General features: G+C 36.8%; 1 protein-coding gene across 1 annotated transcript in view; it reads right to left on the bottom strand.

The window, feature by feature from the left end:
* The window catches only part of LOC131685585 (zinc finger protein sens), a 570,390-nt gene extending 556,180 nt beyond the window's left edge, over positions 1–14,210 (bottom strand). Inside the window, exon 1 of the mRNA XM_058969425.1 lies at positions 12,509–14,210. The gene's annotated coding sequence lies outside the window, so the exon portion shown is untranslated. The remainder of the gene's footprint in view (positions 1–12,508) is intronic.
* Between the last annotated feature and the right edge of the window lie 13,630 nt (positions 14,211–27,840).

Raw genomic sequence — 27,840 nt, 5'->3', positions numbered from 1 at the left:
ATATCAACAATTTGGAGGAAATCAAAAACCTTAAAGTCCACATGACCAGCTCCCAGATACTTGGAGGAATATTTATGGCCTCTCTTGTGTCGTTACCACTAATCATCTTCTGCATTCGTAGATACAAAAACCAAAACAGGAAACAACCTCACCCAGCCAAGGAGGAGGACACAGTCACTCTACACACCTCAAGAAGTAACCCGGAGCCAACAGATGAGCATCTAAGGGAAACAATAGTTAACCAGCAGAAGGAAAAATCACCTAGTTTGGCAAAATCATTTTTCCCAACCAAATTCACGTTCATCGACGGATCAACAAAGTCAACCGAGGACGCCTGACACTTAGGGGGGAGACGTTACGACGGTTCCCGCCACTTGCCAACATCAACACATCCACCAGAGCCCATAGCAACAACAGGTATCCAGGCCAAGCCCAGTGCACGCGCGAGGATAAGCGATGAGCTACGCAAGTTTCACCCGACGTGGGAACGACGGAATCACGCCACCCGGAGGAACGCCGATTCAGCAGGTTCAACCAATAAAAGGCGATTGACGAGTTTATTATATTCAGTTTATAAGGTGACAGTGTAGAATCTAGATTAGTTTTTCGAATAAAAGTTTTTTATATAAAGTCTCGGCATTACGGCTTAGCTTATATATATATATATATATATATATATATATATATATATATATATATATATATATATATATATATATATATATATATATATATATATATATATATATATATATATATATATATATATATATATATATATATATATATATATATATATATATATATATATATATATATATATATATATATATATATATATATATATATATATATATATATATATATATATATATATATATATATATATATATATATATATATATATATATATATATATATATATATATATATATACATATATATATATATATATATATATATATATATATATATATATATATATATATATATATATATATATATATATATATATATATATATATATATATATATATATATATATATATATATATATATATATATATAGATGTCATGATTTACGTCAAATCCACTTCTCAGAATTTATTTTTGAAGCATGAAAATTTATGGAATTATTTTGATTTCAAAACAGCGATCCATAATGTTAGAATCTAGGTTCTATTATTTCTGCTTCTGCTGGACCCGTAAACAGAGACATTTACGCGCATTCCGCGGGTAACAGAGAATCTCTTCCAGTCAGTTACATCCGACCTCATTATAAATTATTTCGCAATACCAGCTTAAACCCGCCTGTTGATTTGTTTGTTTGAAAGGCGCGTCTCGCTCATTTCAGGCCTTCAGGAGTAAATGGGAGGTTTCCTCCAAGGCAATCCACTTTATCATCCAGCCTTCCAATCGAAAGGCACCCCCCCATTAAAAGTCGGATAATCACGAGAAAAATTAGATAAGTCTAATTATAGAAACCGGTTTTTGGGAAGATGTCTTATAATTTGAGACAAATAGTTTTTTAGCCTCTCATTTGTCTGCGAATGATTTTCTAAAAAGATCAGTTGGAATATAATAAAAACAAATCAATACATAAATAAATACAAATAAAGCGATTTATCCGTGTCCGTCTTTCTGTTGGCGGAAGGTGATATTGAAACTGAAGCTCACGGAAGTCAACCTTATACAGTTCCATTATATACGAAATGCAATACTGATAATGTTCAATTGTTAGGCGGAGTTGAGTTAGGTAACGACATGATACGCAAGTACCTTTCCAGAACTAAAGTACGATGTGTTTTCCATAACTAAAACCTGGAATTTGGTGACATTTTAGTGCATCACCAGGCATAAATTTTAGTGAGATAAACTTGAAGATGTAGTAAGTGGGCCTGACGGGAATGCGTTTTTACCCCACAACTGACTGACAGGGTAATGCTCATTACTATGATAATTTTAACTGATTTAAATATTTGTAGATGTTTTGGAATCAGGAAGTCATCTACTTTTTTAAACCTGCTATAGAGAATCCTATGCGATCATATTATTTCTGGAAAACTGGATTCCCGGAGATGTGTCCTAGCATTGGATACTATTTGAAAATTTCAAAGAATTCTAGCAATATGGATGTCAAAATTCTAATAATGGTAACGTTCCTCACGGAACAGGTTTGCGAGGTGCCGTAAAAGATTCACAACTTTATTTGGTTTCTTAGTAATTCTGTCTGTTTTATACTTAACCACTGTGCGGAGTAGACAAATGACTTCATCTGCAGAGAAAGACCAGAGGCAGCCAACGTGCGCGAATAAGTATGAAAGCTGTGCATTGCCTAACACCGCTATGGACTAGCTCTGAACACGAAAGGAGCTGAGTTGCGTATAGAATAATTTCAATAGCTGGTATATGAAAGAATCTGCATGAAACAAGCTTGCGTAATTGTAGGTAATTGATTACAAACCCCAAAGTGTGTCATATTAGCAAAAAGTAAGCTGCCGCAAAGCAAGAGAACAACTACAATGCGATATAGTTATACGGTCCTGAAGACTTACATTAAGAATCGCCAAATTAAAAAAAAATTGTTGATTTTCTGATGGCTTATTTTTCAATACAGAGCCCAGTTTCAAGATTTTGACAATGCAAACTAGCTTATCAACAATATGATTAAACTAATAATTCAATTTTTGGTCTTTTGACTTTAGTACCAATACCTTATTTAGGACTGGTGGTATCCAACGGGGAAAAACGATCGGAAATGGTGAGTGAAGCTAAGCAATCACGTAAAAAAATTCCCCCCAGAGGCGAGATTCGAACTCGCAACCTTTGAGACACCGGCCCAATGCACTAACCCTTATGCTAATGTGTTGGGGTGATCAGCTGCCGTTGTGTGTGATTCTCGCTTTGCAGGCAGGGTACGATCACCGTCGCCAGTGGGATAGTCATATGTTCTTTCTGGGACGTCACCACACCCAGGTATACTGCCCATAAAAGCATAAGAGTCCCATATGGATTTTTGACGAAAATGAGTTATCTGTTGGATTGTACTCTGTATCACCACCGAATCACAATGAACAAATAAGATTACCAGGTTTGTTATGAAAATACCGAAAAAATACCAAAACATGGTTGTCCCATCCATAAGGCTCAATGAGAATGTAAATCTTCAATAGTGTTTTTCTCGGCTTGCTGTTTTTCAATATGGGACTCTTATGCTTTTATGGGCAGTATAGCATAAGGGTTAGTGCATTGGGCCGGAGTCTCAAAGGTTGCGAGTTCGAATCTCGCCTCTGGGGGGAATTTTTTTCACATGATTGCTTAGCTTCACTCACCATTTGCGATCGTTTTTCCCCGTTGGATACCACCAGTCCCAAACAATATGATTGATTTAACAAGCCTAATCACTCCACCGTGTCTTTTAACTTTTTTTAAATTTATTTTATCTTTTTCATCTACACTTTTTAAATATAACAAATATTCACGGCTCGGCCAAGCTAATACATTGAGCCGTGATAAAGTAATCGGCCCGTGCACACCGAGCATACTCATAAGTATTTGCCTTACAAAGTCAGGCGAAACACAAGCCCGTCGATAAATCAATTGGGCATCCATAATATATCATATATATTAATAATGCTGTGAGAAATTGTAATTGTCAGATGGATCGAATATTGTTATTATCACTAGTATAAAATGTGTTGAGGTAAGCATGCGCGTTCAACTAAATAGTTGACAAAATATTTTCCAGTCGTATTTATAAAAAATCGGGTCGAAATTTCTCCCTGATTTGAATGCGAATTCCCTGAAAATTCCAGGTTTTTCCAGGCCAAAAAGAATTTTCTGAAATTCCCTGATTTTCCACATTTTTTTCCAGGAATCGAAACCCTGATATTTTTATAAGCCACTGATGAGAAAAGCCCCTTAAATCTGTAGAGTATTTGGGCTTGAATGATAACAGCTAGATGGGTTTTGTTTCCGAACCTCAAATATTGTATCAAAGATACAATTTATTAGAGCATTTTCGATAAAAAATCGATTGTTTGATTCAAAATCCAACTCCGGACTACGCCACAATATTCATTTGATTTCCTCGGTTGAATTAGTTGCCAAAATAAAACAAAGCAACCGTTGCAGGCAAAATTTTACGCTCCGAATCCCCGAAATAGCGCGCAGGTTACTGTGATTGGTTTTCACTGAACCGTTTGCTAAATGGCGGGTCTTCCATCGAATGGTTTCGTTCGCGGTGCAAAATATTTGGTTGCTTTGATTACATTGTCGCACATCAAAGTTCGGTTCAAGTCTTTGTACAGAGTACTGAGTGAGAATAGAAAATTTGTTAGTCAGGGCCTGGAAGAAATGTGCACAAATTTGTTCCCCTTTTAACGCATGAAAAAGTCTTTATTGGCTTCTTATTCGGTTTAATAGGGTTTAAGAGGGTTCACAGAGACACAAAATTGTGTACATTTGTTCTATACGCCAGGCCCGTAGCCAGGATTTTGTTTCGGCAGGGGTTTAAAACTTGTTGCATAAATATGTTAATTCTGTTGACTTGAGGTAGTCACTTGAAACTGAATGTAATTTTGAAAATTTCTTAGTGAAAACAGTTCCAAAACTAAGGCAATAGACAATATGTTGTCTGATACAAGAAATGGTATAGTACATCGACGACGCTTTTGAATTTAGTTTTTAATATTAATTTATAAGCTACCATTTTCACCGTTGGAATTTGCAAACGTGGGTGCTCCCATCATACAACTTGAAGCCAACGAAGTGAGGCTGTTCAGCGCAGATTCATACGATATGCGTTACGTCAATTGCCTTGGAACGATCCGCTGAACCTGAACCATACGAAAATCGTTGTCGATTATTAGGACTACACACTTTAGAAGATCGTAGACTCGCGTCGTAAACTACCTTCGTGTCTAAGCTTCTTATGGCTGAATATGATGTTCCAGATCTTCTATCACAAATTAACCTCTACGCACCAACCCGTGTCCTTTGTTCTCGAACACTGCTGCAGACTGAAATGCACAACACTAACTACGCTGCCAACAACCGATATGCGAAATGACACGTCGCTTCAACGATTATAACGACATCTTCGACTTCGTCATTAGTTCCGCACATGCCACTCTAGGTCATTGCTTTTTAGCATAGTTCATTAAGACTAAATTATTTAAATACAAATACAAATACAAGAGAATGTCGAAATTCGCTCCAAATCTTCTGATTAGGTAGGCGATTTGTAGATGCACAGATATCAACTTCTATTCAACTCAAATTTATAATAATTTTCAATTTAAATGATGATACATTAAAAACTATTTTCAGACAAGTGAGAAGAACATCTATTTAAGAACTCAGATTTTTCACAGATCCTAGTCTTTTATGAAATTGATACTTTTTATCATTAGACAGACTTATTTTTCTAGGCAATTCTTCTATTAGATCCTTGAAACTATGGCAAAAGACAGACCAGTAATTTTGTTTGTTGACATGTAAAGGGTGTACAACAAATACTACTGTTTTCTCTACAAAGCATAAATTAGAACTTTTTTCCTTTTTTATTTCGACTATGTTAGTCACATTTTCTTTTTTACATTTTAACGATACTCAATTAGCTAGAGATTACTGGGTAGGGAAAGTTATGAAACTTAGAGCCATAGTACTCAAGTGAGAGCAAGGATGCGAAGTAAACAGATCGGAAAACTAGAAGTGGCAGGGTCATTGGAACAGGCTTAATATCGTACGGGCTTAATCTATGTAAAAAATAAAAAAATAAATAAGAACTATAGCTGTATTTACCTAGATTAAGCAAATATTATATTTGAGCACACGAAGCTTACAGGTTTCATCTCGGAATTCATGGATTTTTGGACAATACAAAAAAGATGTTTTTAATTTACTAAACTAGCAGGATTTTTATCTACTATAGGACTGTTCACTTATCGAAAGGAAATCCCCTGATTACTGTTATCTTGCAATTAACGTCAATTTTGTTAAATATAACCAGAGCTTAAAAAAATTGACATCCCTGCGTGAACTTGAAAGAGAACCGAAATTCAATTCCTGCCCGTCGCGATGAATGAAATGTTTGGTTCGTTTCCCTCGTCATTCATTCTCCCGACATAGCGCATTCGGGTTCGCATATGTTCGGTTTCAGAAGCAAACTGAATTTTGTTTCTATGCTAGCTCTGAGAGGGATTATTGAGCGAAAATGCACTAGACATAGATTACGCTGCTCACTAACAGCTCGAACTGTCCACATAATAACAAATGAATGTTGGAAAGTTAATGAAAGACCGAGGCGTTGAATCTGAATGTCAGTTTCGATAAGCAAAAATAGTTAACTGATTTTGAAATTTCGAAGCACTGAATGTAACATTGATGACACCACTATAATTACTCGAAACTATAAATATGGGTGAGCTAAATAATTTTAGCATCACACTTGCTTCCGACAAATCAAAGAAAACACATCGCACTTGCTTCTGCTGTGCCGAAGAGACTTTGCTTCAGATTTCTATGTTTTTAAATTATTGTAATTTATCCGATTTCTGTGAATCTTTTGCAATTTTTTTTGCCAGCGGCAGTTTTCGTGATGCGAAGATGCTTGCAGTTACACTTTCTAAGTCAATTCAAACAATCTGCTCAGTAATTGGTTCGTTTTTAATTAGCTCAATCATTATCAAGATTGGAAGAGATGCATGACTTCTTGAAGAAAGCTGTAATTCTTTTTGATTACAGGTTTGTTTTACCAAAATTTAGGAAACAATTTCAATCAACATTGTTCCACCTACCGTTGAATGTTGTGCGGATAACGAAGACGTAATGTGTTTTCAAAAATGCCGTTTTTTCAAACCGAATTGAGAGGATCAGAGCGAAATTCGAAAAGCACTCGTTCTAAGTGCATAGAAAAGACAGAGGAGGTGCTCTTGAGGCTTCTTAAATTAGCTGATTCTTTTTTCCTCCTCCGTGATTTCTGATCATCTCTCGTTTTAGTCCAAAACGAATAAAAAACGGATGTGAGACTGCTATATGCAAACTGAAGACATAAAATCGAAATTATTGGACTAATAGATTCAACCAGTCACAACATTTTAGTCGCAACAGTTGGTTTGAATTGAGTTCGTCCAGCGTCAGCCTTGTAGTTGAAATCCTGGAGTTTTGGACCAACAATATAATGTATTAAGATCTACAATATGCCTTGGTTTATAAAATTAATACTTTATTGATTTGATTGCTTTGGAAAAACCTGTTTTAATCTACCTAGCGGTGCAATTGTGCCTTTCTCATTTCTCTAAACTATGGCACGGAGGCTTTTTATGTTCAACATAATTGTGGAAATATCCATTACATTCTTAGTACACTTTGCACTGCTGAGGCGAGATCCTTTTTATGAGCCACTGAGAAGGTGATCCCCTTGAATTTGTAGAATCAATCATTATTTATTTATTTATTTATATATTTATTTATTTATTTATTTATTTATTTATTTATTCGTCAATTAATTGTAGACTACATTATACAAACATTAATTGCTTATATACTATACTGTATACTATTCTTATGTACTACGATGCCGCAAAGAGTTGAAAAACTGTTTTAAACTTGTTCGGGGCAAGGTAAGGTCAATACTTTCACAATGCTCGTTATACACAGCCATCATCTGGTTTAGTGGTCCGAATTTAGCATAATCTGCACTGTGATGAGCTATCGCGAACAAATTTCTGTTGCGTAATTGAAGAGTAGGAGCATATAAATTTAATTTTGACAATATGTAAGATGAGTCAGTACGCTGCATGATGATATCGTTTAGAAACGAGATCATAGCATAGTCCCGACGTTCTTTCAATGTTTGAATATCTATCAACATACAACGTGCTTCATAAGATGGAAGAGGGAATACTGTCCATCTTAACTTGCGTAGTGCATATAATAGAAACTGTTTTTGGATTGACTCAATTCTCACTTCGTGTTTTTTATGAATGGTGACCAAACAATACTACAATATTCTAAAATAGACCGAACATATGCTACGTAAAGAGTTTTAATTGTGTAAGGATCTTGAAAGTGATATCCGAAGCGTTTTATAAAATTAAGCATATTACTAGCTCTATGAACAATTGTGTTGTAATGTTCCACAAATTTTAATTTTTTATCTAAGATAACTCGTAAATCTCTTATTTTATCGCATTTCTGAACGGTTTGATTACCTAATGTAATTGACACAGAGGCCGTGATTTGTTTTCTGCTAAAAGTTATAAGATTACATTTTTTAACACTTAATTCCAGTAAACATTTACAGCACCATGTATAAAAGATTTGTGTTTCATTGTGAAAAACATTATAGTCATTAATATTTCTAATTTCTAAAAATAGCTTCATATCATCCGCATATATGAGAATTTCAATGTTTTTTTTTTAAATAAGAGAGATGTCATTGACATATAAAATGAAAAGAAGAGGTTCTAAGTGGGAACCTTGAGGAACCCCCGAAGTAACTTTAATTATATCAGATTTCATCTCATAGAATTTTACTATTTGCTGGCGATCTGTTAAATACGAATTAATCCAATTGAGGGGTCTCATCTCGATTCCCAATTTTTCAAGTTTGAAAATTAACAAAGTTTATCAAAAAAAAGTAGCTTTGCTGAAGTTAGTGTAGAGAGCTTCTATATGATTTACTTCATCCATGGCCTTTAACGAGTAATCAACAAATTCTAAAAGGTTTGTACTAGTTGAACGGCCTTTAAAAAACGTATCTTGTGAATTTGTTATTTTATGTTTGACTTGGTTGAAAATATTTTTATTTACGATAAATTCGAAAAGTTTGGGAAAGCAAGACAGAACGGCAATTCCAAGATAATTGCGAATATCAGATTTTTTACCCGATTTATAAATAGGTATTAAAAAGATTTTTTCCAGTCTTTTGGGAAAATGCTAGATTCTAGTGACTTATAGAACAGCCAGAATAAAGGTGACGTGAGCTCAGTTGTTAAATTCTTTATGAAAGCAAGTGGAAATCCATCAGGTCCTGAGCCTTTAGTGGCGTCTAGATCATTGAGACCAGACAAGATATCTTGAACATTAATGTGACTGACACCAACATCTCTTGAATAATCAGGAAAATAAGAATTCAAAGTCACGATCATTGTCTGAATAGTTAGAATAAGTTTCTTGCAAAAATGTTGCGAAGAGATTACAAATATCTTGTGAAGTTTCACCCTCTTTCCCATCCAAAGACATTTTTGATGGGAAGTTGCATGAATTCAACTTAGTTTTGATGTAATTAAAATAGTTTTTTGGGCATGACTTGATCTCATTTTCAGTTTTTGCATTATATACAGTTAGTGCCGAAGAAATAGCCAAAGTTAGTTGGTCACGAATGTTGAGGTATTTTTCCAAATGATCCTCATTGTTGTGTTTCCTGTAAATTTTGTGAGCTTTTTGCTTCCGATTTTTTAAACTAATAATTTCTTTGTTTAACCAAACTGGATTTTTGGATGCATGATTTCGTCGTTTTTTCGATCTCCACTGCACATTCAATGTTCTCTTGATTCTTTAAAAGGGACTGCTTAATTTATATTTAATATTTTCAAAATTTGCTTTTCTATAATCGAAGACGTCCTCGATGTCACAGTCAATGGAATTATGATTCTTGTGCACAAAAATAGAGAATTCTATTGCTGTGTGAAAGGTTTTATTTTTCCATAAGGGAGAATGAGATTCATCAACATAGGAATATTCATTAATGTTTGTTAATAGTAGATCTAAATAACGATTGTATTGATTTTTTATATGGTTTATTTGATTGAGTCCTAGCAATGCAATTTTTTCAAACATATATTGTAATGTTTCGTTTTCACCAACGACAGGAAGTAGAATGCTCTCATTTTCAGTGTAAGGAATAAAATCTAAGTTGCGCTGATTAAAACCACTTTATGTTCTGGAGGAAAATTAGAGATTATTTCTTCAGCTGCTTGAAAGAAAATCTCATATGTTGATTTGCAAGCTCGATCCGGTGGAAAGTACACTGAAACAAAAATGTGGATTTCATCAGCGATATGTGCTTTAACCCATACATGTTCAAATTCTTTGAATTTTGGTGAAACAATAAGATTGGAATTAAATATGGATGAAACTGCGACGAGAACTCCTCCGCCTGACATTCTTTGGGTTAGTCGTAAATCACGATCGTCTATATTATAGTCACTACCAAAAACCTCTTCACTTTTTACATCCCCATTCCAACTTGTTTCGGTACCTAAATAGAATTATCGAAAATGAGGAGCCTAATATATTCTTATGGATTTCGTTCATCTTTACGGCGATCCTCATTCTATTAAAATTTTGACAGAAACCAAAATTTCAGTGGCTTTCGAAGAAGTTGGTTGTGATCAGTTATGTGTGAAAATATTATCTAAAACTATTGTACTGTTACCAGCTGCGTCATGTTTGTCCTGATCTGCCTCTGAGAAGTGCGTTAAAATTGACGAAAACACACACGAACGTTCACAGGAGCAAGATGAACAATGATGTTGATTGTTATGGTGATTGTTGTTAAGTCCATTGTTGTTTCTATTGTAGTTGATATTTTTGTTGTTATTTCTGTTGTAGTTGTTGTTGCTGTTGTAGTTGCTGTTTCTGTTGTAGTTGCTGTTTATGTTTGGTGTTGTTGTTGTTGCTGCTGTTGTTACTGGTGTTAATGTTGTTGTTTCTGTTTCCGTTGTGGTCGTTAGTGTTTATGTTGTGCCTGTTTCTATTGAAGTTGTTGGTGGTATTATTGGACTTTTAGCTGTTGTTTTTGTTATTGTTGTTGTTTCTATTTTGGTTGTAGTTGTGATTATTGTTATTGTTGTACTTATTGCGGTTCCTGTTCTTATTGCACTTGCTGTCTTTGTTGTTGTAGTTGTTATTGTTATTACTATGCAGCTTTATCTTTCTCTTTTTGTTGTTTAATACGACGCTGTTTACGTAAGTCATATTCTGATCAGTCGGAACGCCACACTCTTTTCGAACCAAGTGTGCGCCATCCATCTTTTGCCACTTGAATATGCTGCGAACCTGAGATAGCAACACTATTTATTTTATACTTCAAAGTAAAAATTTACAAACAAACCTTTTCAAATACATAAAATGCACAATCCAATCATTGAAAAACAATTGAATTGTACTGTTATGAATTATGAATCGATGACATTTTCTCAACTGTGAATTTTGATTAATTTGGAGAATTTAAATATGAACTAATAATACTGAGACTTAAAAACAACTCAAAGAATGTAATTTTCGTCATCAAACCGAACGAATATGGAGAATTTGGCAGTAAAAGAAAGGTATGAAAAACGTCCAAAATAAAGAGTGGTTCAAATTATGCTGATTAACTTATCATTCTTTCTTCAACGTCGTATTCTTATCTCTTTTTCGAAAAAAATCGAATATTTAATTCAAATTCCAATTTCGGACTACACCACAATATCTATTTGACTTCCTCGGCTGAATTAGTTCCCAAAAAAAAAACAAAGCTACCGTTGCAGGCAAAATTTTACGCTTTGAATCCCCAAACAAGCACGCAGGTTACTTTGATTGGTTTTCCCCGAACCGTTTGCTAAACGACGGATCTTCTATCAAATGGTTTCGTTCGCGGTGCAAAATATTTGGTTGCTTTGATTACATTATCGCTCATCAAAGTTCGGTTCAAGTCTTTGTTAATGTACAGAGTACTGAGTGAGAATAGAAAATTTGTTAGTGAGGGCCTGGAAGAAATGTGCACAAATTTGTTCCCCTTTTAACGCATGAAAAAGTCTTTATTGGCTTCTTATTCAGTTTAATAGAGTTGTAGAGGGTTCACAGAGACGCGAAACTGGACACATTTGTTCTATTCGCGTACCACCAAGTATTCTTACTTTCAACAGTTTAACTGTCCAAGATACCCCCATAAGCAAATATCTTGAATTTGACGAAATCAAATGACTTATTTCAGCTTTATTTCAATCAATCAAATTTCAAAAATAGATCGAAACAAACACCTGTATCACTTGTAATTCTCTTGCGAATGGTAATCGTGAATCAGCAGAATCGACCTCAAAAAACATGACAAAAAATATTCACCGGAAAGTTTTGTATCCTAACACTACCCAACAGTTTCGGCGAGTAACGTTCGCCGAGTAATCTGTCTGTCTACGAACTCGAAACAAATCGCTCCAAAAACGACCTACAATTTATTCGCAATGATAAATGGTTTTAGCCATTCCAGCAAAAAAAAAGTACCCCCGAGGGGGGTCAAATCACCACACCACACAACCTTTCCTTTTTCTCAGCCGTCATCGCAATCAAATCCAAATCCAATCCTCGCACAGAGTAACACACAAAGCGTGCCAAGATTTGCATTTCAATTCATACTAGTGGGCTATCATCTAGGTACACACCTAGTTCAAGAGGGGTATCGCCGTCGTCGTCGTCGTCGTCGGTCGAAGAATACATTTTATGTGCAAACATAACTCACCAGATCAGAAGTCACACAGTCCAAATATTCCACGCTGCCTTAGGACACTTCCAAACGTTTTGGGGCGGCACAACAATCGAAGCAAGCGGCGCGGACGCGTTTAACTTTTGCTTCGTTTGATGAAATGTCAAATGTTAATCCTGTGCGATGTTTTATGGTTCACTCTCTTTTCGTCTACCTTCTTTCTTTCTTCCTTAGTTTAATCCATCCGCGATGCGCGCACACACATATTCTAAATAACTTCACTCACTTGTCAAATGCCACCTTTTTTAACCGGTAAAATATTTCTTTTCTTGTGGGTTAACTGTAAATAGATTGCTCTTTTTTTGTGTTGCTTCCTTATTTTCTGCCCGGCACAGTGTGACTCAAAACCAACATCACTAGGGGGAGCGAAGCAAAAAAAAAAACTGAAGCCACGCTTAGCGAACTTTTTTTTTCCACTTCGTTTTCTTCGTCTGCTCTCTAGCTCTCGCGATTTAGACCCGGGTCTAGCAGCATCAGATAATCACTCGAATTTTGTCTCACTTGTTTCCGTTTTCACCTCTTCAAAATTCTGAAAATTTTTCGTTTCCCGTCCACACAGCCTACAACAGACACGCGCACCAACACTTTTCAAACACGGTGCAATTTTTTTTCTGTTTTCATTTCAAGTCGCAGCATGTGTGATTGTATCGGAGGTCGCCACCGTCCTTGTTCGGCGGGGTGGAATTTTTCACCTACTTCGATCTATCTCGTTGCTGGTCGGTGGCAGCGAGGGCTCTAACTAATGGCGGGGTTTTTCCCGATGGCATATTTTCACCATCATCCGGCTCAGCAGTAGTAGCATCAGCAGCAGCGACGTGTTATCTCTTCCATCAAACTTTTCACCATCCATCCGAATGTATGTATGTTTACCCAAACACTAGCTGGAACTCTTTTCTCCCCCACGGGGCTTGCGTTGGGGAGATTTTTTTTTGTTTCTTCTGGCCCACACAAACACCCCACAAGAAGAAATTTACATATAATTTTCCACTCGACAGAGTAAAATTAATTAATGATCTACGTTTTTTTTCTGTTTCGTTACTCTGAGCTGCTGTTGCTCCGTTGCGCCTCTTTCACTAAACTGTTTTGCTTCGGTGCAATTGACTGATCCTTTGGATTTGGGTTTTTGCTTCTTCACGATCACAATCTCGCCACGATGCTATTTTTTGTTGCTATTATCACAACGATAGCAATCTTTTCCTGTGCTCGAGCAAAAAAAACGGCGAATGTTTCAAACAACACCCTTCGGAAAGCGGCTACTGGTCTACTCCCCTCCAAACACAGTGTTTGTCTAGCAATGGAACAAAAAAACATACATTAAACACTTCAGCACACGATGAGGATTATCTTCGATTAGAACACTTCGCCCGTTTAAGTCTCCCCGTCGGAACACACGACGGATGATCGCGCGTAAGCCGGCGGCTATTTAACACAATCACACTGTACTGCGATAGCAGCGGCGGCGGCGGCGGTGGCTGCAGCTCCCCGACGGTTTCCAATGCACTTAACCCGTACTCTGCACCAGAACCAAATGTGAGAAGCCTTCGAGGATCAGACAACACACTAGACGGCACTAGGGGGTAGTCTTTTCTCCCTCCGGGTGAGGGTGAACCTCAGCGAATCTACTCTTTAGCAGGCAGCGACAGCCGCGCTGGCGAAAAAAACGTTATGTTGATGTCGTACCTCTAGACCGACTGACCGAGTAATACAGTATTCGGTAGGCTCGAACCCGATCCGCCAAACGAACGACGATCAGCGACGATGACGAAGACGACGGGTTGCTGCGATCCAAACGACGATGGATGGCGAGGACGTTCGTTGGTCCCGGCCGGGCGCGCACGTTCAAGTCTAGCTGAAGCAGCGCAAAGGGGGCACTCACTCTCTTGCGGCGGTGGTTTTCTCTGCAGATTGCGAGGAGGTAAGAAAGTCGCGAAATCGAATCGTGGAGAGACGTTGCCGTTAAAAAGACGATCGCGCTGCTCTCGTGAGTGTCTGCTTGATCGCGGTAGGCGAAAGAGAAGCAAGTTGTGCTCATGTGGTGAAGCGATGTTGAAAGATTTCAACCGTGAATAGACGACGAACGTGCGGGTTGCTTCGGTTGGTTAGGTTGAGTTGCAGGGATTTTCCATCTTCCGGACTTGTATTGACTCAGGGAGGTTGTGAAATATTTCATCCTTTTATATGTGTGTGGGATATGATTACATTATTGTGAAGATTTTGAAAATAAAAATAAGGGATTCAAAGTTAAGTTTCAAGTTTGAGTGGTTCTCGAATATATATTAAAACCAATTTGTCATGGTGGTAGACACTAGTCACTTTTAATAATAAAAGAGTCACAGTCATAACAAAAATTGGGCTGGGTCAATTTACGTATCGAAATCTTTAGGAAAACTTAAAAAAAAACTGTAATTGGCATACATGGATGTAAGTTGATGGATAGACTTAGACCTATCTTTAAAAAAATGTATCTAGTGAATACGATAGAAAACGGTCAAACAAAATGATGTAACGATGTACGATGTAACGACTTGTAATGAACGAATTTATTGTTCACTTGTCGTTTTTTGATTGCTGGTCAGTGTCTCATGCTTTTAAACCTTCCTAAGTAGTGCTAATACAAGTCGCTATTGCTCAAAGACGATATTTCTAGAAATTTTGAACTATCTTGAGTATATATCGACCCATCATCTCATGGATCGGGGATCAACGGCTTTACTTCCCTTCCGAAGGCGTGACCACAGATTATTTTCCACCTTAGAGCAATCTCATCGACCTCGGTTGGGATCGAACCCAACTGAGGTGAGTGGCGGTCACGCTTGCTATTCAACCACCGACGCCGTCATTCTTTGCTGCAATATTAGAACTAACGATACTTTTAAATATTGTCACTTTTGGCACGAATTGTTGGTAAGGTAGATTTTTGTTTTTTATTCCGACAGAATAAAACTGTGTGTATTCGTTTATTGTGACTTGTTCGAGGACGTACATTTTAAGTAATAATAACAGTCTACCTATTTCGAAAATGGCGCGAATGATTATGTGTCCAACCTTGGATTAAGATGGTGGAGTCACTTCTCTGCTGTAGGTGATAGGCACTGAGTGCGGAATGAGACCGACAGAATATAAATTTTAATAATAACAATAATTACCATTTTCACCGTTCGAAAATACAAAAGCTCAATACCTTAATGATTAAATTAACTTCGTCTAAAATGCTTTCCTAACGAAAAAAATAAAAATTTCCTGCTTATTAATATGAACGGTACAATTAATTTTAACGTCGGTCAGTTTAAACAGTAGAAATAGAAAACACAATAGTAGATTTTGACATATGATGCATATCGCTTTTTTCCGATGTGTCTCTGGAGATTCACTCAAACTCGCCCAATTTTAAATATTTTGCTATGAAAATTTAGTAAAATGTTGTTGCATTATGTTATTGAAATTGATTGAATAGACTCACATTGCATAGTAAAAACAAAATTAAATCGATTTTTTAACCGTAGCAACCTTTTCTCCCCTACCTCCTCATTAACCATACTTTGATTGAGCATGCCCCACAATATAAGAATGTTCATAGAAACATTTCGTGGCAAAAATATTGGGACCAATCGAAAAAAATTATACACTCAGTATATCCCACCAAGTTTTAAATATCTTTAAAGGTACGCATATTTGGAAGAGTCGATTTGTGTAGATGCTTTCAATTAATTTTTTATACTTCTTTTGGGATTTACGAAAATATCAATATAGATTTTTCTGTTAACTGTCCCAGATGTGATAAACAACTGAATGCTTGCCACATCTGCAGATCGCTTGCTAAACAGGCTTTGAATTTAGACATACACTGCTGGTCAATAAAATAGGTGTGAGATAAAAATACATGAAATTTTGAGTTTTCTCCAAAAATATTATTATATTCAAATATTTTATAGTTAGGCACGGCCGTAAATATGAAAAAGAACATTTTTATTTGTAAATTAAATGTTATGCTTTATCGTAACTCTCTCTTCTCCATGAAATCCAAAAAAGTACCTGGTCAATGAAATAGGTGTATTGTAATCCATTGCATTAAAAATTTTCAAATCCATTTATTTTTATTTGATATTTTTAACAACTAGTAGCCTGTGTAAACTCCCCTATTCACCCAAATTTTACCCATTCGTCTTGGCATTGAGTCATTCAAATGCTGATAAGTTTCCGTTGGTATAGCGTACCATTCCTTTTAAGCTGCTTCCCACAAACGATCCTTATTTGTGAAATTTTGACCGAATAACTTCTATTTAAGTACATTCCGTAGATTTTCTACGGAATTTATGACAGGAGATTGGCAAGGTTCGAAATTATAGTCACTTTATTATCCCGAAATCATTCCTTTAAATATTTCGATATGTGTTTTCGATCAATATCTTGCTGAAACTGTCATGTAAAGGCACGTTATCTTTGACATAAGACTGCATGACATCCTTTAGGATGTCCATCTTTTAGTCTTGCATTCAAATCTTGCCATTATAGTGGTGTTGTGAAAAATAGGACCTGCGCCATTCCACGAAAAGCAAGGCCCAAACCTCATTGTTCTCGCCTCTGTGCTTTACCATATTTTGCGTGTGGCGCAGATCAAACTCTTTGCACTTTGGACGTTTTACGTTTCGTTGTGCATCGGAGGAAAACAGGTTTGTCTTCGATTCGTCCCTCCGAGGAATATGTGGCCATTTTTTGATTCCTTTCGAACTAGGCCCATTAACACTGTTGAAAAGCAAATTGCATATTTCTTCGAAGGCTTTTGCTTCGCAATAGTGCAATTCTTTCTGGAAGATTGGAATTTTACGGCCTACTGCGAACTGTTCTCGGGCCTACCACTTTTCCAATCTGTGCTGAATTAGTCTTGGATGGCGCGAATGGATCAGATTTCGCTAATAATGCAATACAATGGTCAGCTGATGTAGATGTTTTCTTGGGTTTTTGCGTGTTTTGCCTTTCTCATATAAAGAAAGGCTATGCAATCACTGTAAAAATCGATCTTTTAACGGAGGCCCGGAGGGCCGAGTGTCATACACCATTCGATTCAGTTCGTCGAGATCGGCAAATGTCTGTGTGTGTATGTGTGTGTGTCATTTAAACTCACACAATTTTCTCAGAGATGGCTGAACCGATTTTTGCAAACTTAGTTTCATATGAAAGGTATAACGCCCCCATAAGCTGCTATTGAATTTTTAGTTGATCCGACTTCCGGTTCCGGAGTTACGGGTTGAAGAGTGCGGTCACACAGCAAATTCCCATATAAACTGGTACCACCATGATGTTCAAATGATGTAAAACATATTAAAATTGATGTAACATTACTCTAGTTTGCGGGTCTGGATCACTAATGATCAATCAAAGCAGCTTTGACCACATTGGCCACCTATGACGGTTCATGACGCCCTCGGGGAACCCGCCAAGTTCCTAAGCTAATATCACACCCATTCCCCAACGAATTCTCTACCGATTTTTACAAACTTGATTTCAAATGAAAGATACAGTAATACCATTGACTGCTGCTGAATTTCATTCTGTTCTGACTCTTGCTTCCGGAGTTACAGGGGTGTTAGTAAGGATACACTGGAATTTCCCATATAAATCGGTACAATCGTAATACCTCAGAGGCTAAAAACTATTGAAATGGTCACCAAATTACTTCTAATCGCAGATCTAGATCACTGATTGCCAATCAAACATTCTTTGAATATATTGTCCACTATCGACGATTCCGGAAGTCCGGAATTGCGGGCATATTCCACAAATAAAGTCACATTGGTTCATCGGTAATGACTGAACCGATTTTCTCAAACCAAGTCTCAAATGGAAGGCAAAATATGCAGTTGAGTATTGCGTAGCCGCCCCTTCCCCCCCACCTTGCCCTTACACCTCCCTCCTTCATCACTCCCCTCTTCTTGGATCACCCTCACGCCCAGATTTCCTTCATCCACCCCGTATACCGAAATAAGATGAAGGATTTCTGACGCATCCTCCACACCCACTCTACTAAACCCCCATTCCCTACACGTTCAAACACATTCCACCAACCTTTGCAAATTATAATCACATGAAGATAACATTAAACTCATGCTTATTAAGCTAATTAAATATTATTCTTTTGCCTTTCTTATATAGAAAGGTTATGCAATTGCTCCAAAAACCGACTTTCTAACCGAGGCCCGGAGGGCCGAGTCTCATATAACATTCGACTCAGTTCGCCGAGATCGCAAAATATCTGTGTGTATGTATGTGTGTATGTGTATGTGTGTGTGTATGTGTGTATGTGCGGATTTGTTAACAAAATATCCACATCGGTTACTCGGAGATGGCTGAACCGATTTTTACAAACTAAGATTCAAATGAAAGGTATAATATTCCCATAGGTTGCTATTGAATTTCATTTTCAACCGACATCTTGTTCCGAATTACGAGTTGAAGAGTATGGTTACAAAACAAAATTTGTTGATTTTTCCAAATCAGTTTCTCGGAATTTTCTGAACCGATTTTGACAAACTTAATTTTAAATGAAAGGTCCATTAGCTGCTGTTGAATTTTGTGTGGATCCGAGTTCTGGTTCCTGATTACAGGGTGATACGTACGATCACGCAGCAAATCCCGATTCTAACGAATTCTGCGATGAATGTAAAAAGGTGATTTTTTTCCAAAATGTAAACACAACTGTTGAATTTGTAGATCTAGGTCCCCAACAGTAATTCAAAGTCTCTTTGGCCACACTGGCCACCATCGATGGAACCGGAAGCATCCAAAGTCAGAATAACGGTTATATTGGTTTCTCGAAAATGGCTAGATTTGCTCAACTTAGTCTCAAATGAAAGGTGTTGCGTCCCCAGAAACTGATATTAAATTCCATCTCCATCCGACTTCCAGCACCGGAGTTACGGGTTGTGGAGGTCGATCACATAGAAAACTCCGATTCAAACCGATACCGCGATGAATGCAAAAAGGTGCTCTTATATATACTTACCAAGTGTAATAAGAATGAAAGACATTTCCATAAAGTTATATTGTACGAACCAGCTATTAAATCATAGTTTGGAGAAATGAGAAAGGCACAATTGCACCTCTAGGTGGATTAAAACAGGTTTTTTTTTCAAAGGTTTTAAGGCATTGTAACGAAGTTTTCGGAACGTCAAAGTGTATTCGCGTTTTATTTGTACGTCTTCTCTTCTTGAACAAAATTTCTTAGCAAAACTCGTTCCACTCTAGTACAGTGAGATGCTCGAACCATTCTATAACAAATCTTTGACTTACTTAACATTTAAATACATTTATTCACACGCAGAATTCAAACTTCACCAAATATAATGTATAATGGAATTATGTAAAATAATAACCCCTTAATATGTTTCACACACACGAAAAAGCCTGCGGCAGTCTTGTTTTGCATCTTGACAAAGATTGCCAATATAACACTAGTTTACAAAATAAAAATCTGAACTTCAATATTCGAACACCTTTTCTGATGTAAAATTGTGTGCTGAATCCGAAAATGAGGTTAAATAATTTTACAGTAGAACAGTTTTCGAGTTACAGTGAAAAAATGAATTTCACCTTTAAAATTAAAAGTACGTTCAGTAAAATCCAAATATCTTCGGTTTTAGTGCATCGATATGAAATATTATTATGTTGAATTAATGGTAATTGAATGTTCTTTCGATCGTTAGAACATTTTGTTTTAAAACGACTACTGGTTCTGACGTCATTTACGAATCTTTTGGACTTTTTTCTTAATTTTTCGTCATTTTTGAAGAAAAATGAGCGTGTGATCAATATTTTCGGCAAGATAAAGCAATCCTAAAAATTATATTTTTATGGGAAATTGAAGCTTGCTAAAAACTAATGAAAATAAGCACATGTTAGTTTGAATCCGATGAAAATTGCGAAAGTTATTAAATTTTTTGTAAAATGCCAATTTTTGTGTTTCCGTCTCGATTCCAATTTTTTTTCTGGGGCTTGTTTAATAATATATGAGGGACTCTCTATCAGAATTCTGTTAAACAAGTAAATTTGAAAGAATTTTGAAAGAATTTAATGTGGGGAACTCGTTTTTTCAAATTATTAAAGACTTCTGATAACAATAATTTCAGGATCAATGAAATTATAAGTCACCGAATGATTGGTATGCAATACTGCGTGTAATATTTACAAGTGTATTACATAAAATAATACTCTTATGATACAAAATTCGTTATAAACTAAACCCCCACACGTTATAAAATTCGTATTTTGAAAGCTGCTGGCTCCTCAACTGAGTGTTGTACAATGTTAATACAAATTATACGAATCCGTAGAAATATGTGATACTACATACGTCAAGTATTATAAAGTTAATAATTTATAAAACTTTAATTTTTGTGTTCCTTCATAGAACATCTAGTGTTTTGAAATTATGTAGGACATCGAACAAGACTTATTTTAGGTCTAAAATCTCAGAATCTGAACTTAAGAATGATTTGAAGAAAGTAGAATATTTTGTAATTGCACTTAGATGTTTTACGCAATACATTGTAGAAATTTGAAGTTTTGTGAACCACTACAGTAGAATCGGTACATCGTAGAAGCCAATGTTAATCCAATATGATTTCAAATTATAAACTTCTAGACGTTTTAATAACGTAAAATAAATTGTTAGTAGAACAAAACGTGACGAAATAGGTGGATAAATCATCTTTCGTTAAGCTAGTGTCCGAATTTAGCATTTTGCACCGTGATAAGCTTCCGATATGTGTATCAAGGCATTGTGAAGCGTGCAGTTTACAATGTATTTTTCACATTTACGATTCTGTATGACACATGGAAATATTATTCGTATTATTATTGCCAAATTTTTTATGACATTACTCCGATGTGCCTGAAATTATTGTTATCAGAAGTCTTCAATCATTTAGATAAACGAGTTCGATTATTACCTTACATTAATTTTTTTCAAAATTCTTCCATTTACTTGTTTAACAGAATTCTGACAGAGAGTCCCGCATATATTATTAAACAAGCTCTAGAAGATATTGGAATCGAGACGGTTATATAAGTTGACCCAGAGAAACACAAAAATTGCCATTTTACAAAAAAATTAATAACTTTCGCAATTTTCATCGGATTCAAACTAACAAGTACTTATTTTCATTGGTTATTGGCAGGCTTCAATTTCCCATAAAAATATAATTTTTATGATTGCTTTATCTTGCCAAAAATATTGACCACATGCTCATTTATCTTCAAAAAATGACGAAAAAGTTCAATGGATTCGTAAATAACATCATCATGTTCCAACGATGTAAAGTGCATTTAATTATCTTTAATTTAACATAATAATATTTCATATCGATACACTACAACCGAAGATATATGGATTTTACTAAACGTACTTTTAATTTTAAAGGCAAAATTCATTTTTTCACTGTAACTCGAAAACTGTTCTACTGTAGTTTTTGGATCTCATTTTCGGATTCAGCACACGATTTTACATTGAAAATGACCACTAGCTTATTTAGTTCAGAAATTGTGTAAACTAGTGTAATCAGTGCCAAAATTTTTATTGGCCAGCAGTGTATTCCGCTTCCACTTCCTGTACAGCTTATTTGCCCAAGTCCAACACTGTGTTGTAAATGTCTTGTTCACATGGGATACAGCACAATGTGAATGTGTGATTCCGAGCTGCTGCCGATCCATTGATACGCACTAAAGTGTTATAAACAATTGAGTGCAACTATTCTTTAAAAAAATGCTTTTATATTTATCTCAAGTTCGGGGCCCTTAAAACCCCGGGGCCTCTGGCCCTGGCCTAGTGTGCTCATGCGTAAAGACGGTAAAGACTGCCCGCGTTTCACGCTTGAATATTTTTTATATATTCCTTCTCGAAATGTGGATACGCCATACGGTGATAGAAACGGGAATCATATGCGCCAACCTTTTGAAATTGTAAAAATTTTAGATTACGAACAATTGAGCACAGTCAAAGATGGCAAGAACGTCTACACCAAGACTGACTCGTTTCACGTAACCTTCGCCGGCTCTGCCCTCCCAAGTCACATCATGCTGGAGAAGCTTCGTCTACCTGTCCGCCTTTTTGTACAGCGTTTCATGCACTGCCTTAAATGCAAACAGTTTGGCCATACACTATCGCTTTGTAGCAATAAGGCAAGGTGTGGAAAAAGATCTACTGTGAGGATAGTCCTCATAAGCTTACATCATGTCCTTCGTGCAAACAGCGCGGGGATAAACTAAAGCGCTCCCTTAAGGAGCGCTCCAAGCGCACTGTTGCAGGAATGTGAAAGGGTGCACCGACACCAGTCCTTGCAGAAAACCTTTATTCTCGCTTGTTTTCTGTCGAGGCTGATCCTAATGACCCACACGAGGGAACATCCTTTGTCGTTCCGGAAGAGTCAAGGAAGAGGAGAAATCTTTCCTCCCCTAGACTGCCTCGTAAGGGTTCCAATATGTCCTCCGCTGCAGTTGCGCCAACATCAGCAAATCAAATCAATGAAAGTGCTGCTTAAATACGAAGTAAGTTGCTCCGGGACTTGAAAATTTGAATTCCAATAAGGATACGTATAAGTCACTTTCAGGGACACCAAAAACTCCAAGTGTCCCTTTTTTCCAAACAGATGCTCAGCCCAATACAATACAGTACAATCGGTTCTCTCTGCAATACTGAAAACGAAATCGTCTTATGCTCCAGGAAAAAGTGCTATGTCGTCTGCAGTTCTGAAAAAAAAATTCCGATATTTTAGCGATCCCACTGACGCACCTTTTCAATGTGTCGCTTCAGTAGCAAAAAATTCCCGATGATTAGAAGTATTCAGTTTCCAGTACACAAGAAAAATGACAAAAGCAACATCGTAAACTACCGGGGAATCACTTCACTGAGAGTCGATTCAAAAATCTTCGAATCGCTTATTAACGAGGTGTTGTTTTTTGATAGTAAACATTACATAAGCACTTGTCAGCACGGATTCTTTCCTGGTCGATCGGTTGAGACGAATTTAGTTAGCTTCACATCGTTTTGCATTGAAAACATATCCAAGAAACTCCAGGTGGACAAGGTCTACACAGATCTTAAGGCCGCTTTCGACACAGTTAACCATGAGATACTGCTAGCAAAGCTTGGTAAACTAGGATGTACCACGAGATTCTTCCACTGGCTTCGATCCTACCTTGTAAAACGCGAGATCGTCGTGCAAATTGGTGACAACGTGTCTGAATCCTTTTGTAATAATTCCGGAGTTCCTCAAGGTAGTACACTAGGTCCATTACTATTTTCATTGTTCGTGAATCATACGGTCTTCGTTCTAATGCGTGGAGGGATATTGTTTTTCGCCGATGACTTGAAGATATTTTTTGTGATAAGGAATGCAGCAGATTGCCGTGAGTTACAGTGTCTCATTGATACATTTTACATTTGGTGTCAAAGAGACATGTTGATCCTTTGTGTTACGAAATGTTTTGTCATCAGTTTTCATCATACAAGAGACATGCTTAATTTCAATTACAACTTTGCTGGAACTCAGCTGCAACGCGTTCACCACGTAAAAGATCTAGATGTTATTCTTGATGGAAGGCTAACTTACACCAATAATCTGTCAGCGACTATCTACAAAGCAAATCGACTAGGACTTTTATGTTCAAAATTTCCACCGAATTCCGGGATGCTCTGTGTTTCAAGGCTTTATATTGCTCACTGGTGCGCTCGCAGTTGGAATTTGCAAACATCGTCTGGTGCCCTTATCATGCGTCGTGGAGTGAAAGGATATTAGAAGCTGTCCAGCGCAAATTTATACGATATGCTTTACCTCAATTGCCTTGGAATGATCCGTTGAACCTACCACCATATGAGAACCGTTGCAGACTATTATTATCTCTGTTCTACAGTTGGATTGCAGGTGGAAGGTAATCCCTGATCCTCACGGTAGTAACCATTGGCCTATCGTTATTTCAATCGCCAACGGTTGAAGACTATCTGAAACAATCAATGCCTCGTATGAGCTCACACGAATCATTGATTGGGAGAGCTACGTGTCCGCGATATCCGAAACTATTGAATCAACACAAGAACTTCCTCCGGAGGATGAGTACCAGTTTTAGGCTAGCTGGATTCTCGGCACCGTGACTCAAGTTCAGACGAAACGAGTAGGTACCCAGCGCGAAAACGAAGACGAGGGGGCAAAGAGTGCTCATACGCAAACGCGGAGAAAGAAGCGTGAGCCGGCGCAACTCCAGTCCTCTTCACATTTATATATATCGGGGTCTGGTTCGATTCTAAAGGTACACCCAGGAGACCTAATCAGGCTGTACCAAACAACGAATCCAAAAGAATGCTCCGAAGCGCAAACGTGATCGACGCGTAGCTAAGTAACCACGTTAGCCGGAATGCACATCTTCAATTACACACTCTGGTGACGACGAGGACACAGCAGAAGTCATTTGCAAGTACAAGCCCAGACGCAACTGCTGAAAACATGTTTTTTTCAACATTTCCTTTCGCAGTTTCATGATTTTTTGCTTCATTTGCCACTTCCTCGTTTTCTTTTCTGAATGACCTCAATGGATTTCATTCATTAATTTTGTTATTAATTTATAATGATCTGCAGCATTCATAATCTTCAAATAAAAGTTGAACCGCTGATTTTCTAGGTGTGTTTTATGCAACCTCGAATATAGTTTAAAAACATCGAAAAAAGTACCTTCGCCTTATTGGATTTAGCTTGAAAAATATTTAACCATGCATAACATCATTACCGCCAAAACATTGCCAGAAGCACAACCTTTCAACGAAAGCTTGTTTGACAAAATTAGTGCAAAAATACCATCGCACAAGTTCGCCAATAAAACTGATTTACTTGACCCCACTCTACTCTAGGTGCGAATGGTCGCGTTTACGGCCGATTTTGTATTATCGCGAAACGTTCAAGCATTTGTATGTTATTGTGCGTACTCTTTTTATTGTGTGGGCAATTCTATGTAGCTAGCATATGCTAGCTCGTTTGTAATTTCGCGTGTGCTAATGCATTTATACAACGTTATGGTCGTTTGAATGTGTTTGTTTGCTTTTGAGTGTCGCTGGAAAAGAAACGGCAAAGAAAGAAACATCACAATATTTTTACATACGTTCAGTAAAGGTGTTCGACTAGTATACCACAATATATTAGAGAAAGACATTATATATTATGACAATTAAGAGCAGAATGGTAAAGGAAAAGGAAAAACAAAGGATGAAGAAGGATGACAAAAACAAAAACATTCAGCACATGAAAAAAGGAACCAAACCGGGGGTTCGTAAATTGAATTAGTTCGTAATAAAAGTGTTCGTTATTTGGGATTTAGTTCGTAAAAAAAGTTTGCTTCACATTCTTATTTATATTCGTTGGCTGAGCAATATTCACGACAAGCCTAACAATATGGGTATTTTTGGAACGGGCTTTACAACTAGATGATGAACATTGATGTTTTGTGCCATTTTAAAATCCAAGATGGCGACTTCCGGTTGAGAAATATTCTCGATAACCCGGCGATATGGGATCATGAATTTGCTAACCCCAATCCGAAAATACCCAACTTTTATTAGTAACAGTTAGCTAACAATACCTAAAATTGTATACAACTTTTTACTGTACTGTATGTCCTCAAACTTATTTTACGAACTCGGTTCGTAGAAAAATAGTTCGTTATTTCGAATTTAGTTCGTAAAAAAAGTTACGTAAATCGAATATTACTTAAAAAAACCACATATCCTGAGGGTGGCTATGAGTTACCTTGAACAACCAATCTCTACTGTCCCTACACGGACAGTAGAGATTGATGGGGCAGTTACCGTTACAGGACTTGCATGCAAAGATCTGTTAAAGTATGATGTTGAGACTTCCAAAGGTCATACCCGTTAATACTCTGAGTTGCACGTAATAGCGTTCACTTTCACTGTTTCGGTTTCACCACACTTTGTCCTCTTGGACGATCTGATGGCGTGTCCTTCATACAGATTGTGGGCTGAAAAACTCTTGGGGAATGCTTCAAGCGCTTGCGTTCAACACCATCAAACATATTTTACCAAAAAGTAGATTATGCTGTGTGAAAGAATAGTTTCGGAGACTATCAAGAGATAGAACAAGCTTGGCAGGAAAAGTAGTTTCTTGATAACATGTTGATTTCGATCGTGATCAACTTCGGATTTTTCGACGAAATGTGGAACTAATATAAAACAAATCGGAGGATTTTTGCGATTAGATATGTATTCAAAATTGTTATTTTTTCAAGCTAAAATATGTATGTTTGTCAATATGTCGATAAAAATAGTACAACCTGTTTTAAACCTCTCTTGAAACCCTTACAGAACAAAAAACGACTAGATCGCTTAGTTGTCCCGTTTTCAATGGGATTTCCTATGTTTATGGAACTGATATGTTAACAAGATAACATTGCCCCTCATACTTAAAGACAAGTGAAGGTTATCGTCATTCCAAAATCAAGAAAACCAGCCGTCGATCACAACTCGTATCGGTCGATTGCATGCCTATCTTGTACATTGAAACCTCCATATACGAATTCCTTTTAAGGTAATATTCGATTTACGTAACTTTTTTACGAACTAAATTTAATAAAATCAATTCTTTTTTGAACAACCAAGTTCGCAAAAGAAGTTTGAGTGTGAAGATTACCGCTTGAAATTGTGCACAAGTTAAAATATTCCTCGCTACCTTCAACCAATAAAAGTTTGGTATTTTCGAAATGTAGTTGACAAGTAGATGACAGAATTCAATATTTTGGGTCATTTTGAAATCCAAGATGGCGACTCAACTCAACAATATGAGTATTTTCGGAATGGAATAGACGATTGAGTCCCTAAAATCGATTTTTGGCCATACTGAAATCCAAAATGGCGGCTACCGGTTTAGAAAACTCTCCATTAAGTCAATAATATGGGTATTTAATGAAGAAAATTGATGAGGAGATGAAGATCCAAGATGGCGGCTTTCGGTTTTGAAAACTCTATAATTTCAACATTATGGGTTTTTCCAGAACAAGATTGACGAGAATATGTCGGAAATCGACGTCGTAAACCATTTTGAAATCCAAGCCATTCAGTTTAGAAAACATTCTATGACCTCAACAAAATGGGTATTGGGATTGACGAGTAGATGACGAAGGGATGAAATCCAAGATGGCGACTTCTGGTTTTGATAAATTCACTATAACCTCAACCATATGGATTTTTCGGAATAGGATTGAATAGTCACTAGTTTCGTTTGTCATAGCCCATCAGGAGAAGGAAAAATCGGACA

The sequence above is a fragment of the Topomyia yanbarensis genome, chromosome 2, assembly GCF_030247195.1.
Source record: "Topomyia yanbarensis strain Yona2022 chromosome 2, ASM3024719v1, whole genome shotgun sequence".
NCBI classification, from domain to species: domain Eukaryota; kingdom Metazoa; phylum Arthropoda; class Insecta; order Diptera; family Culicidae; genus Topomyia; species Topomyia yanbarensis.
The sequence above is the reverse complement of the archived record's forward strand: the minus strand, read 5'-3'. Positions and strand labels throughout refer to the sequence as shown.